Raw genomic sequence first — 25,373 nt, forward strand, 5'->3', positions numbered from 1 at the left:
TCGTATTTAATATATGTACAGAAAATCAGTAGTGATTGGTGGTTCTATAAGTTTTTGTGACAGAAATAAAATATATTTTAATGTGTGTGTATATATATATTTATATGGTGTTTTAGTCTCTCACTTTTTAATTTGTTTACCGTTTTCACTCGCATAATAATTTCAACTTTCGTTTTTTTTCTCGTTATATTTCACAGTCGTGAAAATTATAGTACCGAAAAGGTAAAATGATTTCCTAAAGGAGGTCGAAAACGTCTAGAATGGTCAACTGTTTTAACAACTCGCACCACAGTACAGTAGACACCAAAATGACGTCACATAAGAAACGCTTAACATTGCAACATGTATCGTGGTGATGTCAGTAAAACGTGCGTATGCCATAAATCACGAGAATAATTGTGTACAATACAGCATGACATATGAATTTCAAAAGCAAAAATTATAAATATATCTTACTCCTAATTTTGATTTTATTTACTTTTGAAACAGAACACTTTCGGGGACTCTGCGGAAGTACATCTAGTCTTATACCTAACTTTAGGTATGAAAAAATAAATTATATGAATATAATTTTATACTATTTAAAGTATTTATGTTTGGCAAGCTAAAATAAAAAGCAACCTAACACGAACTTTACTCAAACAATATACTACTTCTACAACCATTAGTTATGCCATTATAATAAGATAAAATGAATAAATTGTGCAAGCTAGTGAAATATTTACGAGCTTATTTATGCTTTGTTTTGTTTTTTGTTTTGAATTTCGTGCAAAGCTACTCGAGGGATATCTACGCTAGCCGTCCCTAATTTAGCAGTGTAAGACTAGAGGGAAGGCAGCTAGTCATCACCACCCACCGCCAACTCTTGGGCTACTCTTTTACCAACGAATAGTGGGATTGACCGTCACATTATATCGCCCACCACGGCTGAAAGGGCAAGCATGATTGGTGCTTATTTATGCACGTAAAACACAAGTTTTAGCTACGAATTAATAAGATAGGGCTGTTATATAACATGAGGGTTAACCATAAAAAATTGTGAATTAATTCTGAATTTTTCTGACGCTAAAAGAGTTTGTTCGCAAAACAGAAACGAGGCTGGACACAAGCATAAACACAGAGTGAAAACAATATTTATTTTTAACAGAAAACAACAAATATATCTGTTGGTTTTGGACAAAGAACACTTGCCTTTCCTGGAGAGTTTGTTTGGTTGATATTAAGGACAAGGATACACTTAATATATCTTAATACTTAGTTTCATAAGTATCGAAACCTGATTTTTAGCGTTGTAAGTCCACAGACATACTACTGGGGGGATTCCTAGAGAATTCTATGCTCTCTGTAGATCTGAATTAATTTCACATTTCAAATTCTGGCTATATAATTTGTAAATCTGTTCTAGTCCTAGAAAACATTACATTGTATACTCGAATCTAAAACATCACTGTTTTCTATGGCCTTTAGTACTAACCACGTGACTAGTCTGTTTCTTTAGGAACTTAGAAAGGCTGTAACATCGAGATATCATATATCCTACAAATGTAAAAGTGATGTGTACTTTAGTAGAGCAAGTCAAATAAGTCAACAAGTATGATGGTCAAGGTGTTACCTCTAACGAATAACACAGAACAATAGGTAGCTGGAACAAAAGAAACTTGACAGTTTTGTAAAATGATAATAAAAATGAATTTTTTATACAACAGGAACACAAAATGTGCAATGCAGAACGCACACAATAAAAACAGTTGATTGAACTTTTAGAAAACAAATTAAAGTATACGTGCCATTACAGGTCCTTGGAAACAAAATTACCCTGAAACTTTGCAAAACATCACAATACATAAAACTGAACCTTTAATAAAACATAAAACAAGATAAATATAATATAACCATTTAATGTAGAAATGAAATGATGGTCCACAGAAAATTGGAACTTTTAAAATATAAAACCAAAATGAGAAAAAAGTATCACAATTTATATCAAATATATATATATGTGTATCAATTGGTTAAACTTATTTTTATATCAATAGTAAATACGTGAAAAAATAAAAATAAATTAAAAGTGGAAGAAAGAAATAAAATAAGAAAAGTTAAAATTAAAAATGTAAGTTTAAATATCTTACTATTTGTGATAAGTTTAGATAAATCTATGAGTTCTGAAAATGGTGGTTAACTACCTTGAAACTACTGCTTTGGTTAAACGACACTTCTATAAGTTTCATGTGTACTCACTCCTATATTGCATGTAGAACACGTGCCAGTAACTCCTGTGAATAAATTAATCTCCTTAATTTTACTTTCTTCTGGATAAAAATATTAGTAATAAGTAGAAATGGCTTACGAAATGATACTGTACGGGGGGCCTGGCATGGCCTAGCGCGTTAAGGCGTGCGCTTCGTAATCTGAGGGTCGCGGGTTTGCATCCCTGTCGCGCCAAACGTGCTCACCCTTTCAGCCGTGGGGGCGTTATAATGTTACGATCAATCCCACTATTTGTTGTTAAAAGAGTAGCCCAAGAGTTTGCGGTGGGTGGTGATGACTAGCTGCCTTCCCTCTAGTCTTACACTACTAAATTAGGGACGGCTAGCACAGATAGCCCTCGAGTTGCTTTGTGCGAAATTCCAAAACAAACAAACAAAATACTGTACGGGTGTCAGTAGCCCTACAGCCTATATTTTTATGCATGTTAATTCTACATGAACTGGAATAATGTTAATAAAATGTTCAGTAAAAGTTTGGACCTGCAAATTATTCCAATCTACAGGACTGAAAATATTCTGCCATAAATTAGTTAACTTGTTTTATTCAACGCTCGTGAATTATTTAATGTAACATTTATGCACGTGTACAAGACCTCACACATAAATACGTAATGACACATGTACATTGCCATATACATATATAAAAATTTCACGTCTTTACAAACACTATTAAATTACAGTAGACTGTCTCCAACTCGTGCAAAAAATTACTTCAGTAACATTCTTGGACTATCTTTACAAGGTATGTCTCATTAGCTGTGGTAAAGCAACATAATGCATCATAAAATAAATAACAACTCTGGTAGAATCAAGCTAAAATTCTCATCAGCCAGAATTCACCTTCACTCTTGTCACAACAGTGTATAACAATTCACATTCAGTAAAACACAAAATGTGGGAAAGGTATAAATTGTTCGAATGTATGAAAGAGAATCTAGCAAAGACTATTTGGTGTGCTCCGTAGAACTCTTGCCACTTACCTAAATCAAGTGAGTGATTCTCTGAAAAAATGTCAAATAACATTTTGCCTTAAAAATAACTTGACAGACCAAAAAAGCAAGGAATCCTACTTATTTTTAGTAATTGGTTTTGTAAACACATGACCATGCAAATAGTGTGATGATTTAGCAACTATAATTGAATATCCTGTGGATGTATCTCATATTAAATTATACCTAATAGTGGGGAAAGCAAGGACTACAAAGCTCTTTCAATCATTGGTGGCTCAACCTAAAGGCCATATTAACAGTGTACTAAGTGAGAGATAATCATTCAATGAAATGTATGCATTGCAACTCACAGTTCCGCCTGATAACTGCAAATGAAAGATTGCAATGGTTCTTCAGCTTCGTTTATGGACTTCTAGCCATCATTTCTAATCTTTGAGGGTGATGGTGAAGAGCACATGACATTACAGATTATTATAATTAGGTGCTAGTTACAGTTATATTGACCCAAAGGTTGATGGTATCTGTTTGGCTGAATATCAAAGCTGTATCTTATCTATAACTTCAGTGTTTTCTAACCTGGTTTATCATTGATATCCAGATAAGTACTTTCAACTCTCCTTCTCAATAGTTGAGCTGATGTGACTTGAGGCTGCAGCTTTATCTTGTTCTGATTCATCTCTCTTGAACTCTGATTTCTCATCAAGCCGTTGCATAAAAGGTTCCTGAATAATTTAAGCCTTGGAATGTGTTGCACAATTTTTTTGTGCATCTACAGTCTACTATAATTGGTAAATCAGCGGAATAGTCTACTAGAGTATGAGATATGAGCCTGTCCAGCTGGAAAATACCAAAGTCATACTTGGTTCTCCAGCTATCATATCTTGTTATAACACTTTTTCCGAGATGTCATGGTCTTTCACTATTCGTAAATAAGATATATTTCCTAACAGCTGACAAATAAACCCACAATAATGGGATATTTTCCAGAACTAGTGAAAGTGTTCCTGAGAGGATATTGACTCAGTGTTTTTTCTTTAACAACGGAAAAAATAAGGTACTAGATGACTATATTTGTCAGATGATTTCAAATTTTTATTGTTCTAATAAATTAAGAAAACAATTAAAAAACTTGTGCACCCTTACAGATAACATGTCGGTTTACTCATCTATAGTTTACGTTTGGTTTTATTACCTTTTGTGTCTTAGGATTGGATGCCCCAAAACCAAATATGATGATTTTCAAAAAGAGAGAGCAAGTCATTTGCTCATACTGATTAGCGGAGAACAAATCAATGAAAATGTTCTCGTATTTAGAATGTTAACTTGCTTCCTTTATCCAATGGACGGCATAACCTTGTAACCGCTGTTTTTTAACAACACTGGTTAGTTGTCACTTTCAGTTAATGTCATAATTGCCCAAACAACGATATTTTAGTTTAAACCAAATTAATCTGGATTTCGCATACAATGTTGAAATATCCAGTAGGCAAAGGAGGTATTGTCTAACAAAGAATAAAGAGTAAAGCAACTAGAATAAGGTAAAAGTTAATGATTTTCTGAATCATGTTTTGCTACCATGAATTGTATGTATTATATTACGAGGTACAAAATCCATGATATATCCACATATCACAGTCTTTCCTAGATGTTGTTGTGCAAATTTATGCACAGCAACATATGCTGTCCTTAACCACTCTGTATATTATTGTGGGCATTTTAGGATAATTGCTCTAGAGGTAGGATTATATATAACATCAACAGGAAACTAGATTTTCTACCTGAGTAAGTGCATATTTGACAAAAAATACTGGAAATCTTCTGATTTGCATTATATGTCATAATGATATATGGCAAATGTCCACACAAATCATTTTGGTTGGTATAAAAACCCATATGTTTACAGCTTCTGTTATGCATTCTGCTTAACTATCAGATTGTCTTTGATGAAGCAAAGTGGGCATCTTCACTCCAACTAATGTTATACATCTCAAAGAAAAGTGATTGTTGAAATTGGTTCACTGATGCATTTGGATCCGTTCTTATGCTCAAAATCAAGCTACATAGTGCTGTAATAACACATGAGCGATTGACTGTGGTAATTTATTAGTCAAGGGATAACTCTTGGCCCATTTCATAAAGTATCTGATGATAACAAGTAATGTATCAATGACTTCATTCAGTTTTTGAGAGTAGATCAGCAATATCTACGGTCCTCTTCCACAGAGGAGATTCAACAATTTTTGTGGAAGTTTTACCTTATTTTATCTGTTACTTTTACTGGATGACAATCACTGTATAATGTTTTCAGCAATGCGTGTTTTGACTTGAATGAGTCTCGTGTGTTACGTATTATAATTTATCTCGGACAAATATTCGATTTGTTATATTACTTTCGTTACGCATTACATGTTCAAATAACCGGAAGATATAAATTATAACTTAGAAGTTAATTGAATTTCGTTATTTATCAAATTTATGATATTTTCCAACAAGATTGATATACACAATTTTCTTTCTTAACACAAACAAACATGCTCGCCCTCCCAGCCGTGGGGGCGTTATAATGTGACGGTCAGTCCCACTATTCGTTGGTAAAAGAGTAGCCCAAGAGTTGGCGGTGGGTGGTGATGACTAGCTGCCTTCCCTCTAGTCTTACACTGCTAAATTAGGGACGGCTAGCACAGATAGCCCTCAAGTAGCTTTGTGCGAAATTCCAAAAAACAAACAAACTTAACACAAATATATTTTAATATACAAACAATAATACAATTTATAATAATGGTTATTACAAATAATTATTTATGTACAAAAATTTTACAAACTCACAACAATATTCAGTCTTCTGTCTTGTCTGGAACCAAATGTTTTATCAACGGCCCATGTTCACAAGGTGCAAATTATTTTTATGCTGATACGCAAATACATTTCACTTTACGGGAATGATAGCTAGCTTTTCTGGCCTCATGCTGCTTAAAGCTGGCTTTTTTACCGACGAAGATATATAATGTTCTCGTAAAAAATATTGACGTCCGAAGTTACTTCACTAGAGTTGAATGGTTTGTAATGTTCAAAATCTATAAACGTTCCTAGTGAAATTCTGCAGTTTCCGATTACTAAGCGTTAATCACAATTATAGCTTCTGAGGCTTAAACTATTGTGACTGTAGCTGACCAATAATATTTGGTTCTGTCTCTTGGCGCGTCAGCTTATATAATTTAAGGAGAGATTCTCAAATGTTCAACAATGTTCGAACACACGCTAACGTTTTCGTAAAACAAATATTGTTGATTCTTACTCTCGAAAATTTTCTACAAACACAGAAAATAGGCGCAATACACATTCAACAATATACGTCAAATGCAACAAACTGAAACAAACGTAGGTATTAAAATAAACGTATAATGATGAATCCGTTACACGTGCCTTAAAACTCAGGGGATAACTTGTTACATTACAAGATGAAAACCATGGCTTAGTGGTTGATAACAATGGTACAATACACCTTTTTGCACACAGAACTGTTCAATCAACTACGTTCTTCAGTCTGTGCTGGATGAGTTTTAACTAGCTGCACAACAAAGAGTATAGGTTTGCATCTTCTAGTTGTAATTCCTGAAGCTTCCAAACTGTTAATCATGATAACTATCTATTTGTAGAATTGTTTCCTATATTACTTATTTTACTAGGGTAGAACTGTTTTCAACTCTGATGTCTTAGCATGTGACAAGAAAATCCATCAACATTTCTGCTTTGTAAACGTAATTAATGTAGCCCAGCATAGCCAGGTGGTTAAGGTACTCGAGTCGTAATCTGAGGGTTGCGGGTTTGAATCCCTATTACACCAAAAATGCTCGCTCTTTCAGCCGTGGTGGGGGGTTATAATGTGACGGTCAATCCTACTATTCGTTGGTAAAAGAGTAGCCTAAGCGTTGGCCGTGGGTGGTAATGACTAGCTGCCTTCACTCTAGTCTTACACTGTTAAATTATGGACAGCTAGCACAGGTAGCTCTCGTGTAGCTTTGCTCGAAATTCAAGACAATCAGCTATTTTACCTACTGGTGATACCTTCAATTTTTCTCCAATGTTTTAGGGTATCACCGACTAGAGCTGAGGTAGAATTACTCTAGCTGGCATAGACATGAGAGTCCTACATAGACTACCCACCTAGTTTTATACCAACCAAACACTACATCAACATCCTAAAAAAACTCGAACACTAAGATGTGATGATGGTTGTCTGATCCTTGACTTTGTACAAACCTTTCTAACTATAATCTGTCCAAGGTGAAGCCACTGTAAGTTTATACTTTTCTTGCAGCCAGCTCAAAATTACAATTTTGTATCATATCACAACAGGAAATGCTTCTGTAAATTTTGTATCTCTCACATTCAAGTAATTGTACATCATTTCTTTGGATAGACCACCTTCAAACTTATCAACAAATATCCTCAATATCCACTAACACCATTGCAGAGTAATCATTACTACGAAAATAGCCTTGACTTCAACCTGGCGGATTGTTTTATTTCTACAAGTTGAAACTCCTGTGGATCTCAGTAATGACTCTCTTTTAGTCCCAGCGTTACTTCTCATATAAGTGCTCAGTGTAGTCTAGAGCCAGTTTATCTAAACTTGCAACCTGTCCTATACATATATTCCAAACAGTTACCACCTGAAACATTTAAGAAAATTGTCCATCTTCTTCTTCTCTGTACTTTTAAAAGCCAGAAAAGTGATCAGTTTCACCTTATTCATATGGAACCATGATTATGGCCAAACATTATTTTATGATTTCATGGTTATCACCTGCAGTTGTAGGCATCTCATTGTAAAGGCTTTCAGGAACAGTGACATTCTGCAAAACTGTAGGCCTCTAGACTAGGGTGAGAAAACAATGATGTGCACTTGACAATTCATCCACTGGTTCTGCACAAACCTTCGCTTCTTGTGTTCCATAGCTATATTGTCTATGTATATTCTAGCTCAGGAAGGCTTATTCACTGCTCCATGATCAACTCAGCTTATCATATGATACCTGCCATCTTAACCTCTGGGTAAATATCCCTGGTTGGTTGATGTTAGTTTCTGGTGACACCTCTAGTGTTCTCGGGTGGCATCGACAATACCTGAGGTTTGATTATTCTGGCTGGAATATGTTTAGAATCCTTTAAAAACCTTCCAGCTCATTTTAGACTCAATAGACACCACACGAACGTAATGATCCTCAGTTAACTATGTATTCTTTGTAGTGAGGCTGATCCAAGGAGATACCATGTGTTGCTTCTCTTGGCTTCACTACTAGGAAAAGTCTTTATGTTTATGTTACATGTAGAAGAAAGCATGCTAACACAGGCTTTTTAGTTTGGTAAAGAATTCGACACTATTCGTTTTCCTTTCTTTCCATTTTTACAGCCGTCACCCGCTAGTTCAGCGGTATGTCTCCGGATTTATAACGCTAAAATCAGGGGTTCGATTCCCCTCGGTGGGCTGAGCAGATAGCCCTATGTGGCTTTACTATAAGAAAAACACACACAAAACACATTTTTACAGCTACACAATTACTTGCTTTTTTGTAGTGTGTGGTGTTACTTTGAGTTGTACTATAGGGTTTTGTTATCTGCACTGTAAATCGTGGTGACTTTCGGGAAGAGCATCCACGTACGAGATTTGTTTTTGTGGCCTGGACTTTTTTTTTTAACTGAAAAAAAATTCCTTCAGATACCACAGGTATGTCCAGGGAAAATTATTTAAGTTTTGAATAACTGGATAACAGAATATAAGAATATGCTTTAAAAATACTATCAATTACAATGTAATGTTAAATCGCTGAATAACCAAGCCATGATGTTATATACAATGAAGAAAAATTGACACAAAATGTAAAACATTTATTTAAAAAGACAAACATAAACACAGCGCAATCGCGTGTTCGCATGCATTATGGCAAAGCGGACAATTACTTATACCGCGCTACTGATGGGTCCATTGTTAACTCTTTCGTTTATTTAATAAAAATGTGCTTGGAGAGAATATGCACGGCCCTTGACCTCTGAAAAAAACACTTTCTGTTTTTGTTGCGTGATAACGCGCTCTCAAACTTTACTTTTTCAAGAGGTCCGTAAAAGTTGGCAGCTGTAAGATATTTTCGATCACTAATGATAATATTACTTCTGTGTTCATATCATTGAACGTATGAAATTATATAATATTCTATCTATGTTAAATATTAAAAAACAATATGTTACAGAAAGGTTCACTTTTTCTTATTGATAAAATGCATGTGTTTATTTTTCACGGTTTAATTATGACTGGAAAGGTAATCAAATACGATCTTGAATAGTAGGTAGCTAATCACATGACAAGAGAAGAAGAATGAGTATGACTGTTTTACGTGAGATGTAATTTTGTGTGGTAATTAATGTAACATTAAACAAAAGGAGATCTGAGTAGTTTAGAAACTGTTATATAGGAAACCAATAACAAAGCACGTAATATTATAATACTTTTAAGATAAGTGTACAGTGAAAGTTAAGTTATTGTTTGATACAGGCTGAGGCCTATGTTGAGTGAGGACGACGACTGGCATTGATTGAGATTTTTGTTGAGGTAACAAGGTAGGTACTATTAGTACTTCAGTCTATAGTAATTAACAGCAATATTAATATTAGTACTACTTACTACGTAGACAATTGTGCGAAGTGAATAATATTAGTACAAAACGCAAACTTTAAAGTTAGGGCTGACATTTAAGTAGTAAAACAATGAGTGATAGTTGTGAAAAATAAAAATTTATCGATGTAACTGCAATTTAATCAAGACCAAACATTATTATTAAATGTGATTTCAAGTATTTATATTAACATATGATAAATAATCATGTAAAATTATAATGTTATTGAGACTCATCAAATAGTCAAGACTGATTAAGTTATATTATTTCTAGTGAGAGAATAGTTTTAAACAATCTAATGTACTCAGTAATCTGATGTTTGATAGTCAGTACATATATGTGAGTAATAAGCTTTCTCATAGTATTTGCAGGTGCCACAGTTATACAAACAAAGCAAAGAATATGAATAATACATATTGAAATTTCTCCTGTATTCTATTTCACAATCTTATGTGTGAATTTTAAGATGCATGTATTTTATGCATTCTATATACCAATATCACAAGAGACCATTATACATTATCACTTAAGGGACACCAAAAGTTAAATATTAAAGTAAAAAATATTTAATGACCATTTTGAAATAATTTGAAACAGTATTTGAGGGAGAACAAGGGCTCCTGGGCTCATTGAATCTGTCCTATTTATTATAAATTAAATGAAAACTTTCACCAACCAGATATGGAAAATGATTTATGAGCTCACCTATGTACATATAAAAGTTCAGGAGAGATTTTGTAATCACATTGGTTGCATACTTGAAATACCATGTTTGATATATATGTAACAGTAATAATATTCACCTGTTTCATGTTATGATGTAATTTGTACATTGTTTATTCCACTTTGGCTCAGACTATTGTAGCACATTTTGACCTGCACTAACCACACCTAAAGATACAATGTTTAGCAAACTGTTGTCAGTTATCTTTTAATGTACAGTGACATGATGTGAATCAAGTTGTCAAGACAATGTATTGTCTGTTTACAATACCAGTTCATCATTTTTGACATTTAGTCATGTATTTTCAAGATAGTTGGTATGGATATTACAATTGAGAATACATTCTTACTTCAAGTAGATTTCTCATGATCACAAATGACGTGTAGTCAGTTCAGTTTGGCCCGGCATGGCCAGGTGGGTTAAGGCGTGCGACTTGTAATCTGAGAGTCACAGGTTTGCATCCCCGTCATGCCAAACATGCTTGCCGTTTTAGCCATGGGGTCATTGTAATGTGACAGTCATTTCCACTATTCATTGGTAAAAGAGTAGCCCAAGAGTTGGCGGTGGATGGTGATGACTAGCTGCCTTACATGGAAGCTATTACATGGCAAGTTGGTATTTGGTCAGACCTCTTAGCTGATAGGCTAAGCTCTTTTGATTTCACATGAGGAAAGCCTTGTCTTCTAGATCTTTTGTTTGTCTTCAACAATGTTACTGCTTATGTAGATGAGGGTAAAAGTATGGTTTTGTTATATCTAGGTTTTAATGAAGTTATTGACAAAGTGCCATACAGAATACAAGTAAAGAAAGGTATGTTTGTGGATGTGTAGGATAAGTTAGCTCAATAGATTAAGAATTGGTTATATGAGAGAAAATAAATTATGGTAATAAATGGAGTTCTGTCAAGTAGGATTGGAATTGCAAGTGGGGTATCTCAGGGTTTAGGATATGGTAAACAAATTTGTCAAATTTGCTGATGGTTTTAAAGTTTTGGATGTAGTTGGCAGTGAAGAGAATACATGTGGGACTACTGTAACCTAACCTACAACTACAGCTTTGATGAAAATCAACTCAGTTGTGTTATGAAGGAAATGGATCATGTTATTATGTCAACGGGTTACTGCTAGTGGCAAAGCATATAGGATTTTAGGCTGTATCTGGAGGGATAGTAGATGTAAATTAATAAGGAGTATATCTATACATGTTAATAGAAATACTTCACAATATATTATTAGGCCATTATTAACCCTTTTGGAGTGGGTTCTGTATAACTTAAACAAGTTCATCTACACATTGTACCCGTTAAGTATTGCACTATAACTTTTGATCCAGTATGCATATCTTCAATATTTAGCAGGATTTTATTAAAGATGGGTATTTTATATACAGAAAAAATAATTTTTTTAGTTAAGTATTTTTATTAAATATTTATTTGTGAAAATGACAAATTTGTTTCATTACTAGTCTGAGTGTAAACTGAATTCATGTTATGGTTAAAAAAAACTATTCCTTGTGCCAAAAATCTCAAATAATATTTGCATAATCTTTAAAACCTCCTAAATACATTTCAAATGTTTGTTTTCACTAAGACTTTATATTTTATTTTCTGTACTCTAACTTTATGGTGTTTTTCACACCATTAGAAAAACATTCGGAAATATAAATTATGCTTTTATGATACTAGAATGACTACTTATTATAACAAGAAAATACAAATGTTTAGTCAAAGTAGCTTAAGTCTCATAACACTATATTTTAACATGTATATATTTATTATATTGACCAGTCATGCCTACGTAGCATTGATGCAGTGCACATGTAATATAAACTGACCTTTAATCCTCCATCTTGGCTTTGTTATTAGTAGGCTAATATTTTGTAATGCACAGTCACATTTCAATTATTATATGTTATATATATATGTATATAGATTATTACTATTTTGAAATAGTAACATAGAACAATAAATCAAGAAGCAAACAGTTCTCTTTTTCACTATGACCTTTGTACTCAGTTGTTGCTGGACATAGGTTGCTATGCAAATTTCATAGTTGGAGGATATCAAACAAATTTTTGAGATTTTATATACACCCTTGTGCAAATTAATTGAAACAAATTATGATTTTACAATATTTTCAGCATGGCAGCCGGTGTAGGCTCGCTGCACCTGCTGATTTCCTTTAATAGTCATTTTTTCACACAGACAGCATTATTAGCTGTGTTTTGCAGTATGGTCGATCCATTTTTGGGATATATGACGAAATTTTGAGGAATATTACGTCATTCGAAATTGCGTTAGAAGGGCAAGGAGACCAGTCAAAAAACAACTTTTTACCAACTTAATGAAGAAAAAAACGGTATCAATGCAGTCTGAAATACAAGAACTGGACACAAGAACAATGGAGAAATGTGTTATTCAGTGATGAGACTCGCTTCTTCCTACAGGGTCAAAGAAGTCTGCATGTTCACAGATCTCCAGGTGAGAAACTTTGAGAATCTCACATCAATCAGTTTGTAGAACATCCCTTGAAGAATATGTTTTGGGGCTTTTTCAGCTTCTATGGCATCAGAGGCTTACATATTGTAGAAGGTATGATGCGAGGACCACAGTGCATCAAAGTTTTGCAGAGAAGAGTTGTTCCAGAATTGAAAAAGTGATTTCCAGATCTGGCATTTTTCAGCAAGATCTGGCTCTGTGCCACACGCTGAAACTTGTGAAGAATTTTATGACTACAATGCAAATAAAGGTGCTGGACTGGCCTGGAAACTCTCTGGACATAAATCCTGTTGAAAATCTTTGGGCGATTTGTAAAGAAAGGCTTCAGGGGGAAAGATTACGAAAGATAAGCTAATTGAGGCCATAATTGAGGTGTGGTACCGCGATCCAAAAATTAGTAAAGATTGCAGTCAACTTGTGGACTCGATGCCAAAACGGATTAATGATCTTCTGAAAAATAAAGGCAGTCATATCATGTATTAATTTGTGAGTAATTTTTGGATTCTCAGAAATAAAACGCAAAAAATCGAAAAAATCATAATTTTCCGTCTTGTTTCAATTAATTTGCACAAGGGTATATACAGTTGAATAACCAAAAATAAGTCATAAAACTACACTAATAACATAGAACTCCACTATTATTTATTAAGCTCAGTAACTAAGATTTATTTATATTTTTAAAAATGTGAGTTTTCAAGCAGGCTAAAGACACAACCTATCTCTGAAAAATTGGACTGAAATAATGCAGTAGCTTTTTCAAAGATTAGTGTGACTGAGAAAACTACTGTGGGGACATTCTAAGCTTTTGATTGGTTATTCACATGTCATATAGTGTAGTAAGGGTATATAATCTATATAAGGGACCATTTCAAGAATTGGAAAGAGTTGAATGGACCACCGTGTTTTGATTCAGTACACAAGTCATATCTTAGGAAATTTATATGCTATGAAGTTCTTAGTTTATATTTTAGCTTATTGATATTGGTTATACAAGTTTCTACTTTGTATGAAACCATGGACTTAGTATTTTGATATCACAAACATATAATTTTAAATGGTGCTCAATTCAACATACCATGACTTACTAAAATCTATATCTAAATCTGCTCTTTTAGTAATTACTTTCAAATTATAAAAGTAATTTGTATATAATATTAACCCTTAAATGGTAGCCCTCATTGTTGCTGCTATTACAACGTTCCCACTGTTTAAGAGTTAAAATTTCAATTATCTACAATTTGATTCCAAACTTATTGACATAAATTCATAAAATAGTAGTTCAGTAAAATTTTGAATGCAAGTGAACAAGACCCGGCATGGCCAAGAGTGTTAAGGCATTCAACTCATAATCTGAGGGTCGTGGGTTCGAATCCAGGTCGCATCAAACATGCTTTCCCTTTCAGCTGTGGAGGCATTATAATGTGATGGTCAATCCCTCTATTCATTGGTAAAAGAGTAGCCCAAGAGTTGGCAGTGGGTGGTGATGACTAGCTGCCTTCCCTCTAGTCTTACACTGCTAAATTAGGGATGGCAAGCACAGATGGCCCTCGAATAGGTTTGTGCGAAATTAAAAAAAACCAACAAAACAATCAAGTAAGTCAACAAACATAATGATGTGGCCTCTGAACACTGGCCCATTGCAAAAGAGTTAAGCAAGTAATAAAATAAGGATGATGTAGGGATGGCAGTGTTAGAAAGTACAGAAACAAGGTAGGGTGAACTGAAAAATCTCATAAATAGCAAAACATTTTGAAGAAAACTTTTATTTACAACTAAATGTTGAATTTCTTTCATTTGCATGAATTCAGGTTTGTATAAAAGCATTTAAACTGAATAATATTGTGAAGTCTAACAACTAATTACCATAAGCTTGTAACATTGACTTAGTGGTCACTAATGTAGGAATTTTTTGTATGGTTTTGGGTATTATTTAACCCCACCTTGTTTATGTACATATTGGCATTAACATTTTTACATCAACCTATTTCAATTTTCTCTTATTACTTGTTTTCTCCTCTTTATTTTTTTATTGAATCACAATTACTGTGAAAGCAGCTGTTTTAGCCTTCCATGATGAATTGTCTTGATGGGCATTATGTGTTAAAGTTAGTGAAATTCTATAGTTTCCAAGTTAAAGTGCCACATTTTGATGTTTGGATCATCTCAACAATTCAAACATTAGTGACACCAAAATAAGACCCCTCGGTGTGGATTCCTGTATGTGGTGAGGGGACCTCCCAGGGAAGTTTCTGTTCCTACAGTTTACCTGCTCTGGGTTCTAAACATCCATCCACATGTTTGCCATATGTGGCAACCTGTGAAGGAGAGGATCCTGGTGGTTGTGGAGTATTCAAGGCTTGGCTTCGTGCCAGCTGGCAGTCGACTTGGAGTGAGTAACATGAAAACAAGCTTTTCCAAATAAAACCTTATAATGGACTTTGGCCGTTTTTCTTCAATAAGGATCGGAAAGAGGAAGTTGTTTTGACTAGACTACGCATTGGTCACAGTTTTTAACTCATTTTCTTTTTTCTGGAAGTTATGCACCAATGTATAGTTTGTGTAACACTCAGATCACAATAAGCCACATTTTACTTTCTTGCCATTGTTACAACTCTCAACAATGGCACCATTTTAAACATATTCTGTCTCAAGGTTTGTCCATAATGTTTGTTATTTGTGATGGTGACACTGTCCATCTTTGTAATGTTCTTAGTTTTTTAAAGGCCATTAATCTTTTTAATGCCAGTTCAGTTTTTAATTTATACGTAAGACCTTTTTAATGTGATTCCCTTTTAAGAATCACATTCCATCTGGTTTGATTTGAAATTAGTAAATAGCCGTAATGTCAAAATACTCGAAACCAGTATTGGACCACTAACACTGGTGAGTTATTATTAAAATTTTGCTACAAATCTTTTAAAACATTTATTACTTTTTGAAAGTGGCCAAAGTGTCAAGTAACTCAGAACCAGGACTGGAAAAGCCAACTTCAGGTGACTGGTGGTGGTTTTTGCACTTACTTGTTAGTTTTTGTGGCGAGTTATGATAATTACAATTATGCTACAGAAAGTCCTTTACAACTTGTATTACTGTAGTTTTTTTTCTTAATGTTGTAGATTAGATGTAAACATTAGTTTTATGCTATTTGTTTTTTTTTTAAACTTTGTTTTGTTTTACCTTAATTTCCTTTCATAAATTTACTTCAATTTTAACTATTTTACTGGATGTTTGGTGCAGATACCTTAGCTGCTTTGTGCCACAAAACACCAAATCAACCAACCAACTCAGACTATCATGTATAAAGCATAAGGAAATTCTGCCCATCCCTGCCAATCATTTGCCTGAATAATTGGAACAATTTGCTTTTAAAATTTGGGGAATTTGGTTCACTTTTGGCATAGAAAAGAACCCCATTATCTCTTCATAATTTCAGACACAGAATGGTCCCATTCTGTGCCCTTGTTTGAGTACAGTTTGTTCCACATCCTTCCCCTAGTTCTGGGAACAAGTGGCATTTACCATGGTTGGAGAGTGAGGAAGAATCTTCATATATACAGAAACTAGAAATCATCTGGTCTGGAAATATGAAGATTCTTCCTCACTCTCCAACGATTTGGAGAACCAGGACTGAGAACATCATTACAAATTTGGGGTGTATCCTTTTGAACTTCTTCAGGTTGAGGAGAGGTTTCGTTTAGCTTAATGTTGCTTACCTTCTCATTGCAATTCCAGTGGCCTTAAATCCATCCTTCTGTAGGTACAGGTTGGAATCCACTTGTAAGTGTGTGTGTGTGTGTGTATATATATATTGTAAGCTAAATGCTCTAGCTACAAACATTAGATTTAGGGTTCATGGCCCTATAATTCTAATCACTAACACTGAAACCTAGCAGTTATGATGGATCGTGTTAAATTCCATCCAGCTTCTGGGTGAAGAACATATCTTTTCTGAATATAGTGTAGCTCTTCCACTATGGAGCTAATCTTCTATTGGCATGCCCATGATCTATGCAGATGCATTTTGTTTATATAATGCCCTTACTGGCTCTTCTATCTTATGTGGAACTTTAGCTGTAGTAAGAGCGGAGATAAATATTTTGAAAAATTAACACTTTCTTAAATTGAAAATATATTTTCAATAATACCTCCCTCATACTCTGTCATTCTTATTTCCCACTAAGAACTGGTATTAGAAACTGGGTCAGTTTTCAGAAAGGGATAATGTTATCTGAATGAAATGCTTATGTGCAATGCTAGGATAGTATTGATGTAGGTAGAAAATGTCATGCAATAAATACCTGCAAGTGCAATTGATTGGGGAATAAAAGACTAGAGCAAGAAGGGAAAAAATCAGACCATTGTTTAGATGGGTAATGGAAGGAAACAGTAGTAGTTGAGTGATAAATATAGTGTGAGTGGGGGTAAGTATTATTGGAAATACACTTTTGATTTAAGTAAATGTGTATGTTTAATTTCTCATTTCCCTTTTTTGTTTTTTCTTATGTCATATGTTTAAGTAATTCAGAGGATTATTAGTCAGACAATTTTATCATAAACTAATCTGATATCTAAAGAAGTGCTTGAAATTTACCAAGTAAGTAAAGTCTACTTCCAACTTTGTTTACAAACATATGGTATGCATTTTCGGAGTGGTGGTATTATGTGTATATTAGTAATAAATGTGTTGCATGGGAAATGCCTGAGTAGAACAGTTTTAAAATTTTAACAATTGTATATAGAGAAACTGATCAATTTAGAATTGTGTGATGTAGCATGACATTTGAATAATAATGGACCATAAGGATGTTCAAAGTGGCCCCTGTACATTCATCCCATGAAGAAATAAGTGAAATCTGCTTATTATGTTTCAAGAAATTACCACTTCCCCTGTTCAACTCGTGTAAATTGCTAGCCCCTCCCAATGCTTGTTGCACTAATTTCATAAGCCAGTCACCCTAATAGAAAAATATAACTGTCTTTACCGAAGTCTGTTCTGTTTGTTTTTTTTTATCAAAGTTTAAACTTGTTCTATTGTTTTTTTATTTTCAAAATACAGCTGAAGGAAATGAAGTGTTTATCTTATTGGTTCCGTATGTAACATTGTAAAATTCAGTAAGATAAACTCTTAACTACTTCTAAACAAAGGTTTAAAAACTCTTAACCTATCCCTGTGAGGTAACTGTTCTGTTTTTGAATAATCTTCAGATTATTTTTCAACAAGTAAATATTCTTTCTGAGATTAGAACACTCAAACTATACAAAGTATTCAAAGTGAGGCCTAATTAGTGATTTGTATAGAAAATCACATTAGATCTGTGAATTAACCTGATTGATCAATATGATTGATTATCTTCAATTAATTGAAATTATGATTAAATTAGTTGTCACGAAATAATCAACTAATCAGAATTCGTGTTTCCAGGTATTGTCATTTTTATTATTCCAGCTATCTAACTGATCAAAGTATTGTGATTGTGACTTAAATTTTTTTTTAAATAATTCAGTGATGTTTGTTCAGCTTCAACCTATGTAGACAGCCTTTGTCATTCTAACCAATATTGTTTACATCATGTGATCATGAAATTATAGACATTATTATCTGAATGTACTAATGTTCTTGCAGAACTTGGCCTTTGCTTAGTAAACATTGCAAGTATGTTGTATGCAAAATAATTAGGTGTTTTACTGAATAGTTGTAACTGTTTGTGTGAGAAATTGTGAAACCTTTACCAAGTTGTATGAGCAAAAGGTTATTTTCATACTAAGAATAAAAATACCTTATAATTTCCATGTACTTTGAATAATGTTTAGAACATCTTAAATGAATATCAAAAGTTCTTTTTTGTGAAAACCTTATACTTTATCTGCCATTTTTTATAACACAGTGACTATAGCAATATTATGAATGGAAAGTTGAAATATATGAAATAACATCAAAAATACGTTTTTCTTCCCTTGAAAGACTACATTTTCTAACAAGCAGTTACATTTATTTATTCAGGCTTCAACCTTTTCACAACTGTTTGAATTTATTTTGAACTATTTTTGTAGGATGCAACAAAGCCACAATCTAGTGAAACTTTAGGGTAAACAAATTATCAGATTACATCACAAGACAGCAACCTGAAAACATTCATTCAAAATAACTCAGATTTTCATTTAAGTTATATTAACTGTCCTCGTAAATGTTTAATTTTTGCATATCAGTTACTTTCTTTTAAAAGAAGAAATTTAACACTTACTTTAGCCTTCAGGCCTTTTGTGTTTTGGAGTGTTGTTTAGTTGAGCCTGCCTTTTTTATAATTGTGTTGATTGTCCATAAATAATTTATGTAGTTTAAACTTTCATTTTAGAAAACAATATTGTAACAGGCACTAGAATGGGAAGTCTCCAAAGTACTTTACAGTACTCTAAAGCAGCCACCTTCGGGACTGAAACAAACTGACCTGATTAGAGGGGTTCCACTGTACACAATTAGGGATTATGTAAACAAAAAATGGGACTGTAATTGAATGACCACTTTCAAGGGGTGACTGAATCTGAGGGGTGGCTGCTTAGAGGGGTTCCACTGTAATTTATCTGGTTTATCTAAAAAATTCCTTTACTGCTTGGAACAATGCCTTTATTCTAAACACATCAAACTCCTTGTAGACTATCAGCTTTGATTGCTAAGAAAAGGCAGACAGTCATCTGATTTATTTAGTTTAAAGTAAGTTTTTTTTGTGACTGTAAACATCTACAGTCGCCATGTTACAGAGAATTCCAGATGCTTTTAAAAGACAAGGGTATGTTTCATGTTGAATAGATATGGTGCTGTGAAGGTAGACGTAAAACATTTTATTTTAGTTTATAAATGTGGGCAGTATGTGTTAATTGTTGAACAATCTAATGTTTTTATAAGGGAAGATAAAACAAATTCTTTGAAAAAGAAGTCAAAACTATTGTATAATGTGACTCAGATGTACAGATTAGGAATTTCTTTTATACGTGCTCTTTCTAATCAGAAGTTAGAACCTGATTGTGTGGTTTGAATGTATAATTCTTTACTCATTACTAAAAATATAAAATAATTTGGTGTTTAAAAATTTAACATTGTTATAATTACTCTATTATTATACAATAGACATAACTAATTACTTATTTGTGAATTTTATTTCATTACCAAAATGTTAATTTTAATGAAAGGAATATTATTCAAAGAGACCAGATCTGTTGTACAATTTACTACTAAATGGTAAGTAAAGGATATACATCAAACCAAACGAAATGCTTATGTCCCACCACCAAATGAGCCATACATGGTTTATTTGTTCACTCTTCTAACAGCGAAGAAAAGCAGGTAATTGAAGAAGAAGAAGTCTTTAATAGTACAAGTAGCAAAACAAAGAGTAGATTAAGCTTCTGCTTCATCTTCCCTCTGCTACAATTTATAATTAGTGAAGAAAAGAAATTCACAAATATCTACATTCAAACTTCAGTAATATAAAAATGTGGATTATAAATTACATTTTGATTTGAAACTTATTAACATTGATAAAAAATATATTAGTTTAAATGATGGTTGCAACTCTGAATAAAGGTCATTGTATTAAAACTTTGACCTTCCTGTGGCTGTAGGATTAATAGATTATTGTAATATTTCTTTAAAATAATTACCAACTGAAAAATTAATGTTTCACTAACCACTGTTTTTTATTATTTTATCTATACAAGTCTCATGTCAAAATAATTGATTAACTGAATGTAATTTATTAAGAAACCTAACAATTAGAAAATTCTAGAGACCAACCAGCTTTAAGGAAATTGCTTGCAAACCAAAAAGAAAGCAACATTTTCAAGACTAAAAAGTATCCATTGTAAATCTACTCTAGTGTGTAAAAAAATAAATATCCTGCTATATAGTACTTGTTAAATTGTTTCATTGTAGAGAAGCAAAAGTTTATTTAATGTGAGGAAGACTTCTTGTATTCAGAGATGTGCATGAGCACTTGCTTCTCTGCTCAATAAGAAAGTAATACCTTATGAAATTACTGTAAATAATTTATTGTTCGTGCCACCTTGAGTAAAGTCCTACATAATTAATGTCCTGTGCCAGACTCCTATAATGTAGACTACAGTCCTTCATCAGTAAGAAGGAAACATGTCTTTCATGCCCAGTAATGTCTATGAATGATATTATTGGAAGAAAGGCTTATTTTTTCCTCAACACTATTTTGCTTAGATATGTATTATATTAGGAATTAATTAAATTTTTGCTCTTATTTTTGTACCATTTAGTTTCCTTTCTTTCATTAATTTTCTTCATTCTGAGAACAATACTAAATTTTAACCACTTCAGTTAGAAATTTGATCAAAGTTATCTTCACTATGAAAGACCAGTTCTTATTTCTAAAAATAAAGTTTGTTTCCTTAGTTATCTGAATTATTAATTCATGCTCTAACATTTCTGACACTACCTCAGGCCCTGATACATCATCAGGAGCCATCCAATACTTATAGCAATTGCAGGAACTCTGATGGACAGTAGCATGATTACTATGACACATTAGTTAGCTGGTTCAGTTCTGACCTTAGTTCCTGGGCTTCATACCTTCAACTTCTGTTACTTCAGCTGTGCCTGCTCCATATATTGAAAAATTTCACATTTGTCCCCTGCTTTTTAGCTTACACAGGTACGTTTCTTTTGTTTTCTCTTCATTTGTTTTTTGTCAGCATCACTGGGGGAACTATTATACATACTCATTTCACCTGTAATAAATAATATTATATATTCAAACATCTAAGCTCGCCCTCTACATTCTGACACTCAGTTACACAACCCCTTTCAAACATGTGGTCAGCTTTCGGTCAGTTACCTCTCTCTTTCTTTGTGAATCTGACATGACTGAAGGTCAACATTGTTCACTCCTCTACGTAAAAAATTTTCTCAACCCAAACTAGCTGTTTTTACATATGTATTTCACTTAATGTTAGTTCTCACTCTGTTTGTTTTGATAATCAAAACTGATTGGCCTATTTCTCTTTAACAACTACTTCTATCCAGTTTTTCTGGATGTGAGGCCATGTCGGTACTCATGGGAATGAGCTTGCTGACAATGCAGCTAAGTTTATCTACTCTGGTACACTACTGTAGCTGTTCCATACATGGATTATGGTTCTGTATTCATGGCTTGGCTCCATGCCAGTTAGAAGTCAACTTAGAGTGAGCAATGTTATAACAAGCTTTTTCCTCTGGATTTTGATCATCTTGTTTCCATAAGGAAATACAAGAAGGAAGTTGTTCCAACTAGACTATGCATTGGTCACAGTTTTTTAACTCATCACTTTTTTCTATTTTGGACTGATGCACCAATGTGTGGTCTGTATGACACACATCAAAATAGTGCACATTTTACTGCCATGTCAATGCTATGACTTTCATTGAAGGCATCATTTGACATGTTTTGCCCTAAGGTTTCTCCTTAATCTGGACAGTATCATTGGTGATGGTGACACTATTGACCTCACTGATGTTTTTAACTCTAAGTTTTCACTAGCTGTTTAAAGTTTATTTAGTTTTGCATTGATTCATTTTTACTTTTATAATGATTTTACTTTTATTTTTTCACTAGTTGTTTGTTGTAGATAGCCTTGTAGCTTTGCACTAATAAATGCCAACGAACCATCATTCCAACAAAATGGAAGGTGGTGTTTTGTCATAGATCTGTATCATTAGAATTAAATTTGGTCTTTTTGGTTTAAGGTGAATTGTTTCTTCACTGTGTAAGCAGTGCTTTCTTGGGATATGGGTGATGTGTATCAAAGTTTTAAATGTTTTCTTCATATCCAAACTTTCCCACACACTTTTTGTTTTTGTTTGTTTGTTTGTTTGCAGTTTGAGAATATTTGATTTGCAGCCTTTCCTTTCAAGTTGGTTACTGTTCCATATGTTTTTCATTAAGTTTAGTGGGCTTTTACTCAGAAAGTACATTCTTGGGATGTAATGTTCAATATATATGAATATTTGGCCTCTACTTTTTTTCCATTGAGCATGGCTCTAACTGTAGTGACTTTCCTTCTTTAGTGTATGTCTCATTTGGAGTAGCTGGTTTGACTCTTTTCAGTCTCAACTTCCACCTTGTATCTTATTCAGTTGGAGGTCTTTCTCAGTTTATATGTGGAGTTATGTTCAAAATACACCTTTATGTCTTTCAGACATGGAGATTTTGATAGCAAGACTCTAATGTTTCACTAATTTCCTGGTGATAGGATTTGTTTTATTTGGAGGAGGGGGGGATCTTTCTTCTTTTGAGTGCCCTGTTCCTCATAGACACACCCATTTACAACCATTTTGGCCAATCAGGGCGTATATATCTACGAATCCTCACCATCTTTTTACCACATTGATCTTGTAACTTGCTTGGTTTCATATGATCTTGGCTATACCTTTTTGTGTACCATAACTGGACTTGTATCTGTTTTTAGCATCCAAGGTTTTTAATACACACATGGAGATTTTTTTACCTGTGGTGAGTGCAGTATAGGTGGAAAACAGTGTAGCTTTGTGCTTGATGACAAATAAATATAAAAACAATATCTCTCAATTGATGTTTTTATTCAAGTAAGGTGATTAGATATTTTTGCCTTTCTACCTTTCTCTTTCTTCATTATACAGCTATTTCAACCCTGATTGTATCCTTTGTTGTGCATGGGCTAATTATTGTGATCTTACTTACACTGCCCCCTCACCAGGGCAGTTGATAGTACCTTTTGTTGCCATGAGATCACTTTTTTCCCAATTACTTATTTAATTCCAGTTTGGATGGTTGGATTTCATGCTTCATCTTATTAGGTTATCCTTCTATGGATAATGACATTTTTCTTGTCTTTTTCCATAAAGTTTGTGACTTCTTTTGGCTCTAACCATTTAAACTTACTGGGTAAAATCATGTATGTAGGGATGACCTTGGATACATTAGCATTAAAGTACTTGTAACATCTTGTGGCTTCATCTACTGTTGATGTCATCTCCCTCCAGTTGTCATTTCCTACTCTTCAAGGAGGTTTTCTAGTGAGTAGTTGTTTCCTTATTGTAATTTATTTACTTTTTACAGGTTTCACAACTATGTTATTCAATCACTTACTACATTATAGGCACAGTGGAACCTTCTAAGTGGTTGGTATTACAGATGATTTGGCCAGCTGAAAGGTTTGTGCATTGTTCTCTGGATGCAGGTCTGGGATATTTCCTTCCTACACTGGATTATTTGTTCCACAGTTTGTGATTATGAATGATGGGTTGCTTTCCTATGGGTAGAGAGCTGTAGTTTAATGATGATTACATTATTACATATAGGGGTGGGAACTTCATTCAAATGTTGTGATGCATGCAAAAATCTTCACTGCACTGGTGCAAATTAATAGCTCTTTGTTGTGCAGAGAGGTGAGTATCTATTTGAAATAAGTTTTCAGTTGAGGAAAAATGTTAACATTATGGTAACTGATAACTTAAATCCCTGTCTTAATGAAAGAAGTTCTGAATCGTAGGACTTTATCTCACTTGTCATACTTTGATTAACCTCTGTCCTACTATATAGTACTGATAGTAGTATTAAATTTATTTAATTTAATATTATTTATGTGGAAAAAAATGAGTTGACCATCTCCCCACGTTTTTGCCTTGACCATGTTATGTTTTTCAGAGCAGGCATTAGTTTTAACTGTTTACAGTTTATGTCATCTAAATATTGTTTGTATTTCTTTACAATAGAAGGAGCTAAATGTACAAATTAAGTTAAGTATTTTTCTTCTTTTTTGTTTACCAGAGTAAACAGGTAATATTACTCTTCTGTAAGTTTATAAATGTAGATAAGAAAACAAAGGTTTTTAAAAACAAGTGTGAATTTTTATTTTTCAGTTTCATCTCAGGATCACAAGAGCATTTATTGTTGTGGGTAACTGTGCGTTTCTTTGATTTCTGAGTGTATGTTATACATCTTTTGGGGATTTCCAATAAAATGGCATCTCACAAAAAATTTATCACTAATGATTTTAGACCATAAACTCAAGAATGGAAAAGTGGGGGCTTGCTTTTTGACCAAACTTTCTGTATTTGTTATTTATGACACCTTGACTTGGTAAGACTTGGAATAATGGTATGTAGTAATTTGGATGTAAATTAGATTTGGTTGGGTTTTAAATCAAACATTTTTCTGGTTTTTGTCATAAAATGGCCTGCTTATCATACTTATTGCTGTGGTAGTTTTGCTTATACCTTTGTTGTTT

At 33.5% G+C, this 25,373-nt stretch overlaps 1 protein-coding gene across 7 annotated transcripts in view; it reads left to right on the forward strand.

The window, feature by feature from the left end:
• Positions 1-9,185: 9,185 nt before the first annotated feature.
• Positions 9,186-25,373, forward strand: part of LOC143244493 (syntaxin-12-like) — a 62,156-nt gene continuing 45,968 nt past the window's right edge. For 2 of the 7 annotated variants that reach the window (XR_013025122.1, XM_076489282.1), the window contains exon 1: positions 9,507-9,832. The gene's annotated coding sequence lies outside the window, so the exon portion shown is untranslated. Of the gene's footprint in view, positions 9,353-9,506; positions 9,833-11,371; positions 11,423-21,570; positions 21,782-25,373 lie in introns of those variants that run through there. The other 5 variants (XM_076489331.1, XM_076489294.1, XM_076489302.1 and 2 more) reach the window with 5 other exon arrangements.

Source organism: Tachypleus tridentatus, chromosome 1 (assembly GCF_004210375.1).
Source record: "Tachypleus tridentatus isolate NWPU-2018 chromosome 1, ASM421037v1, whole genome shotgun sequence".
NCBI lineage: Eukaryota > Metazoa > Arthropoda > Merostomata > Xiphosura > Limulidae > Tachypleus > Tachypleus tridentatus.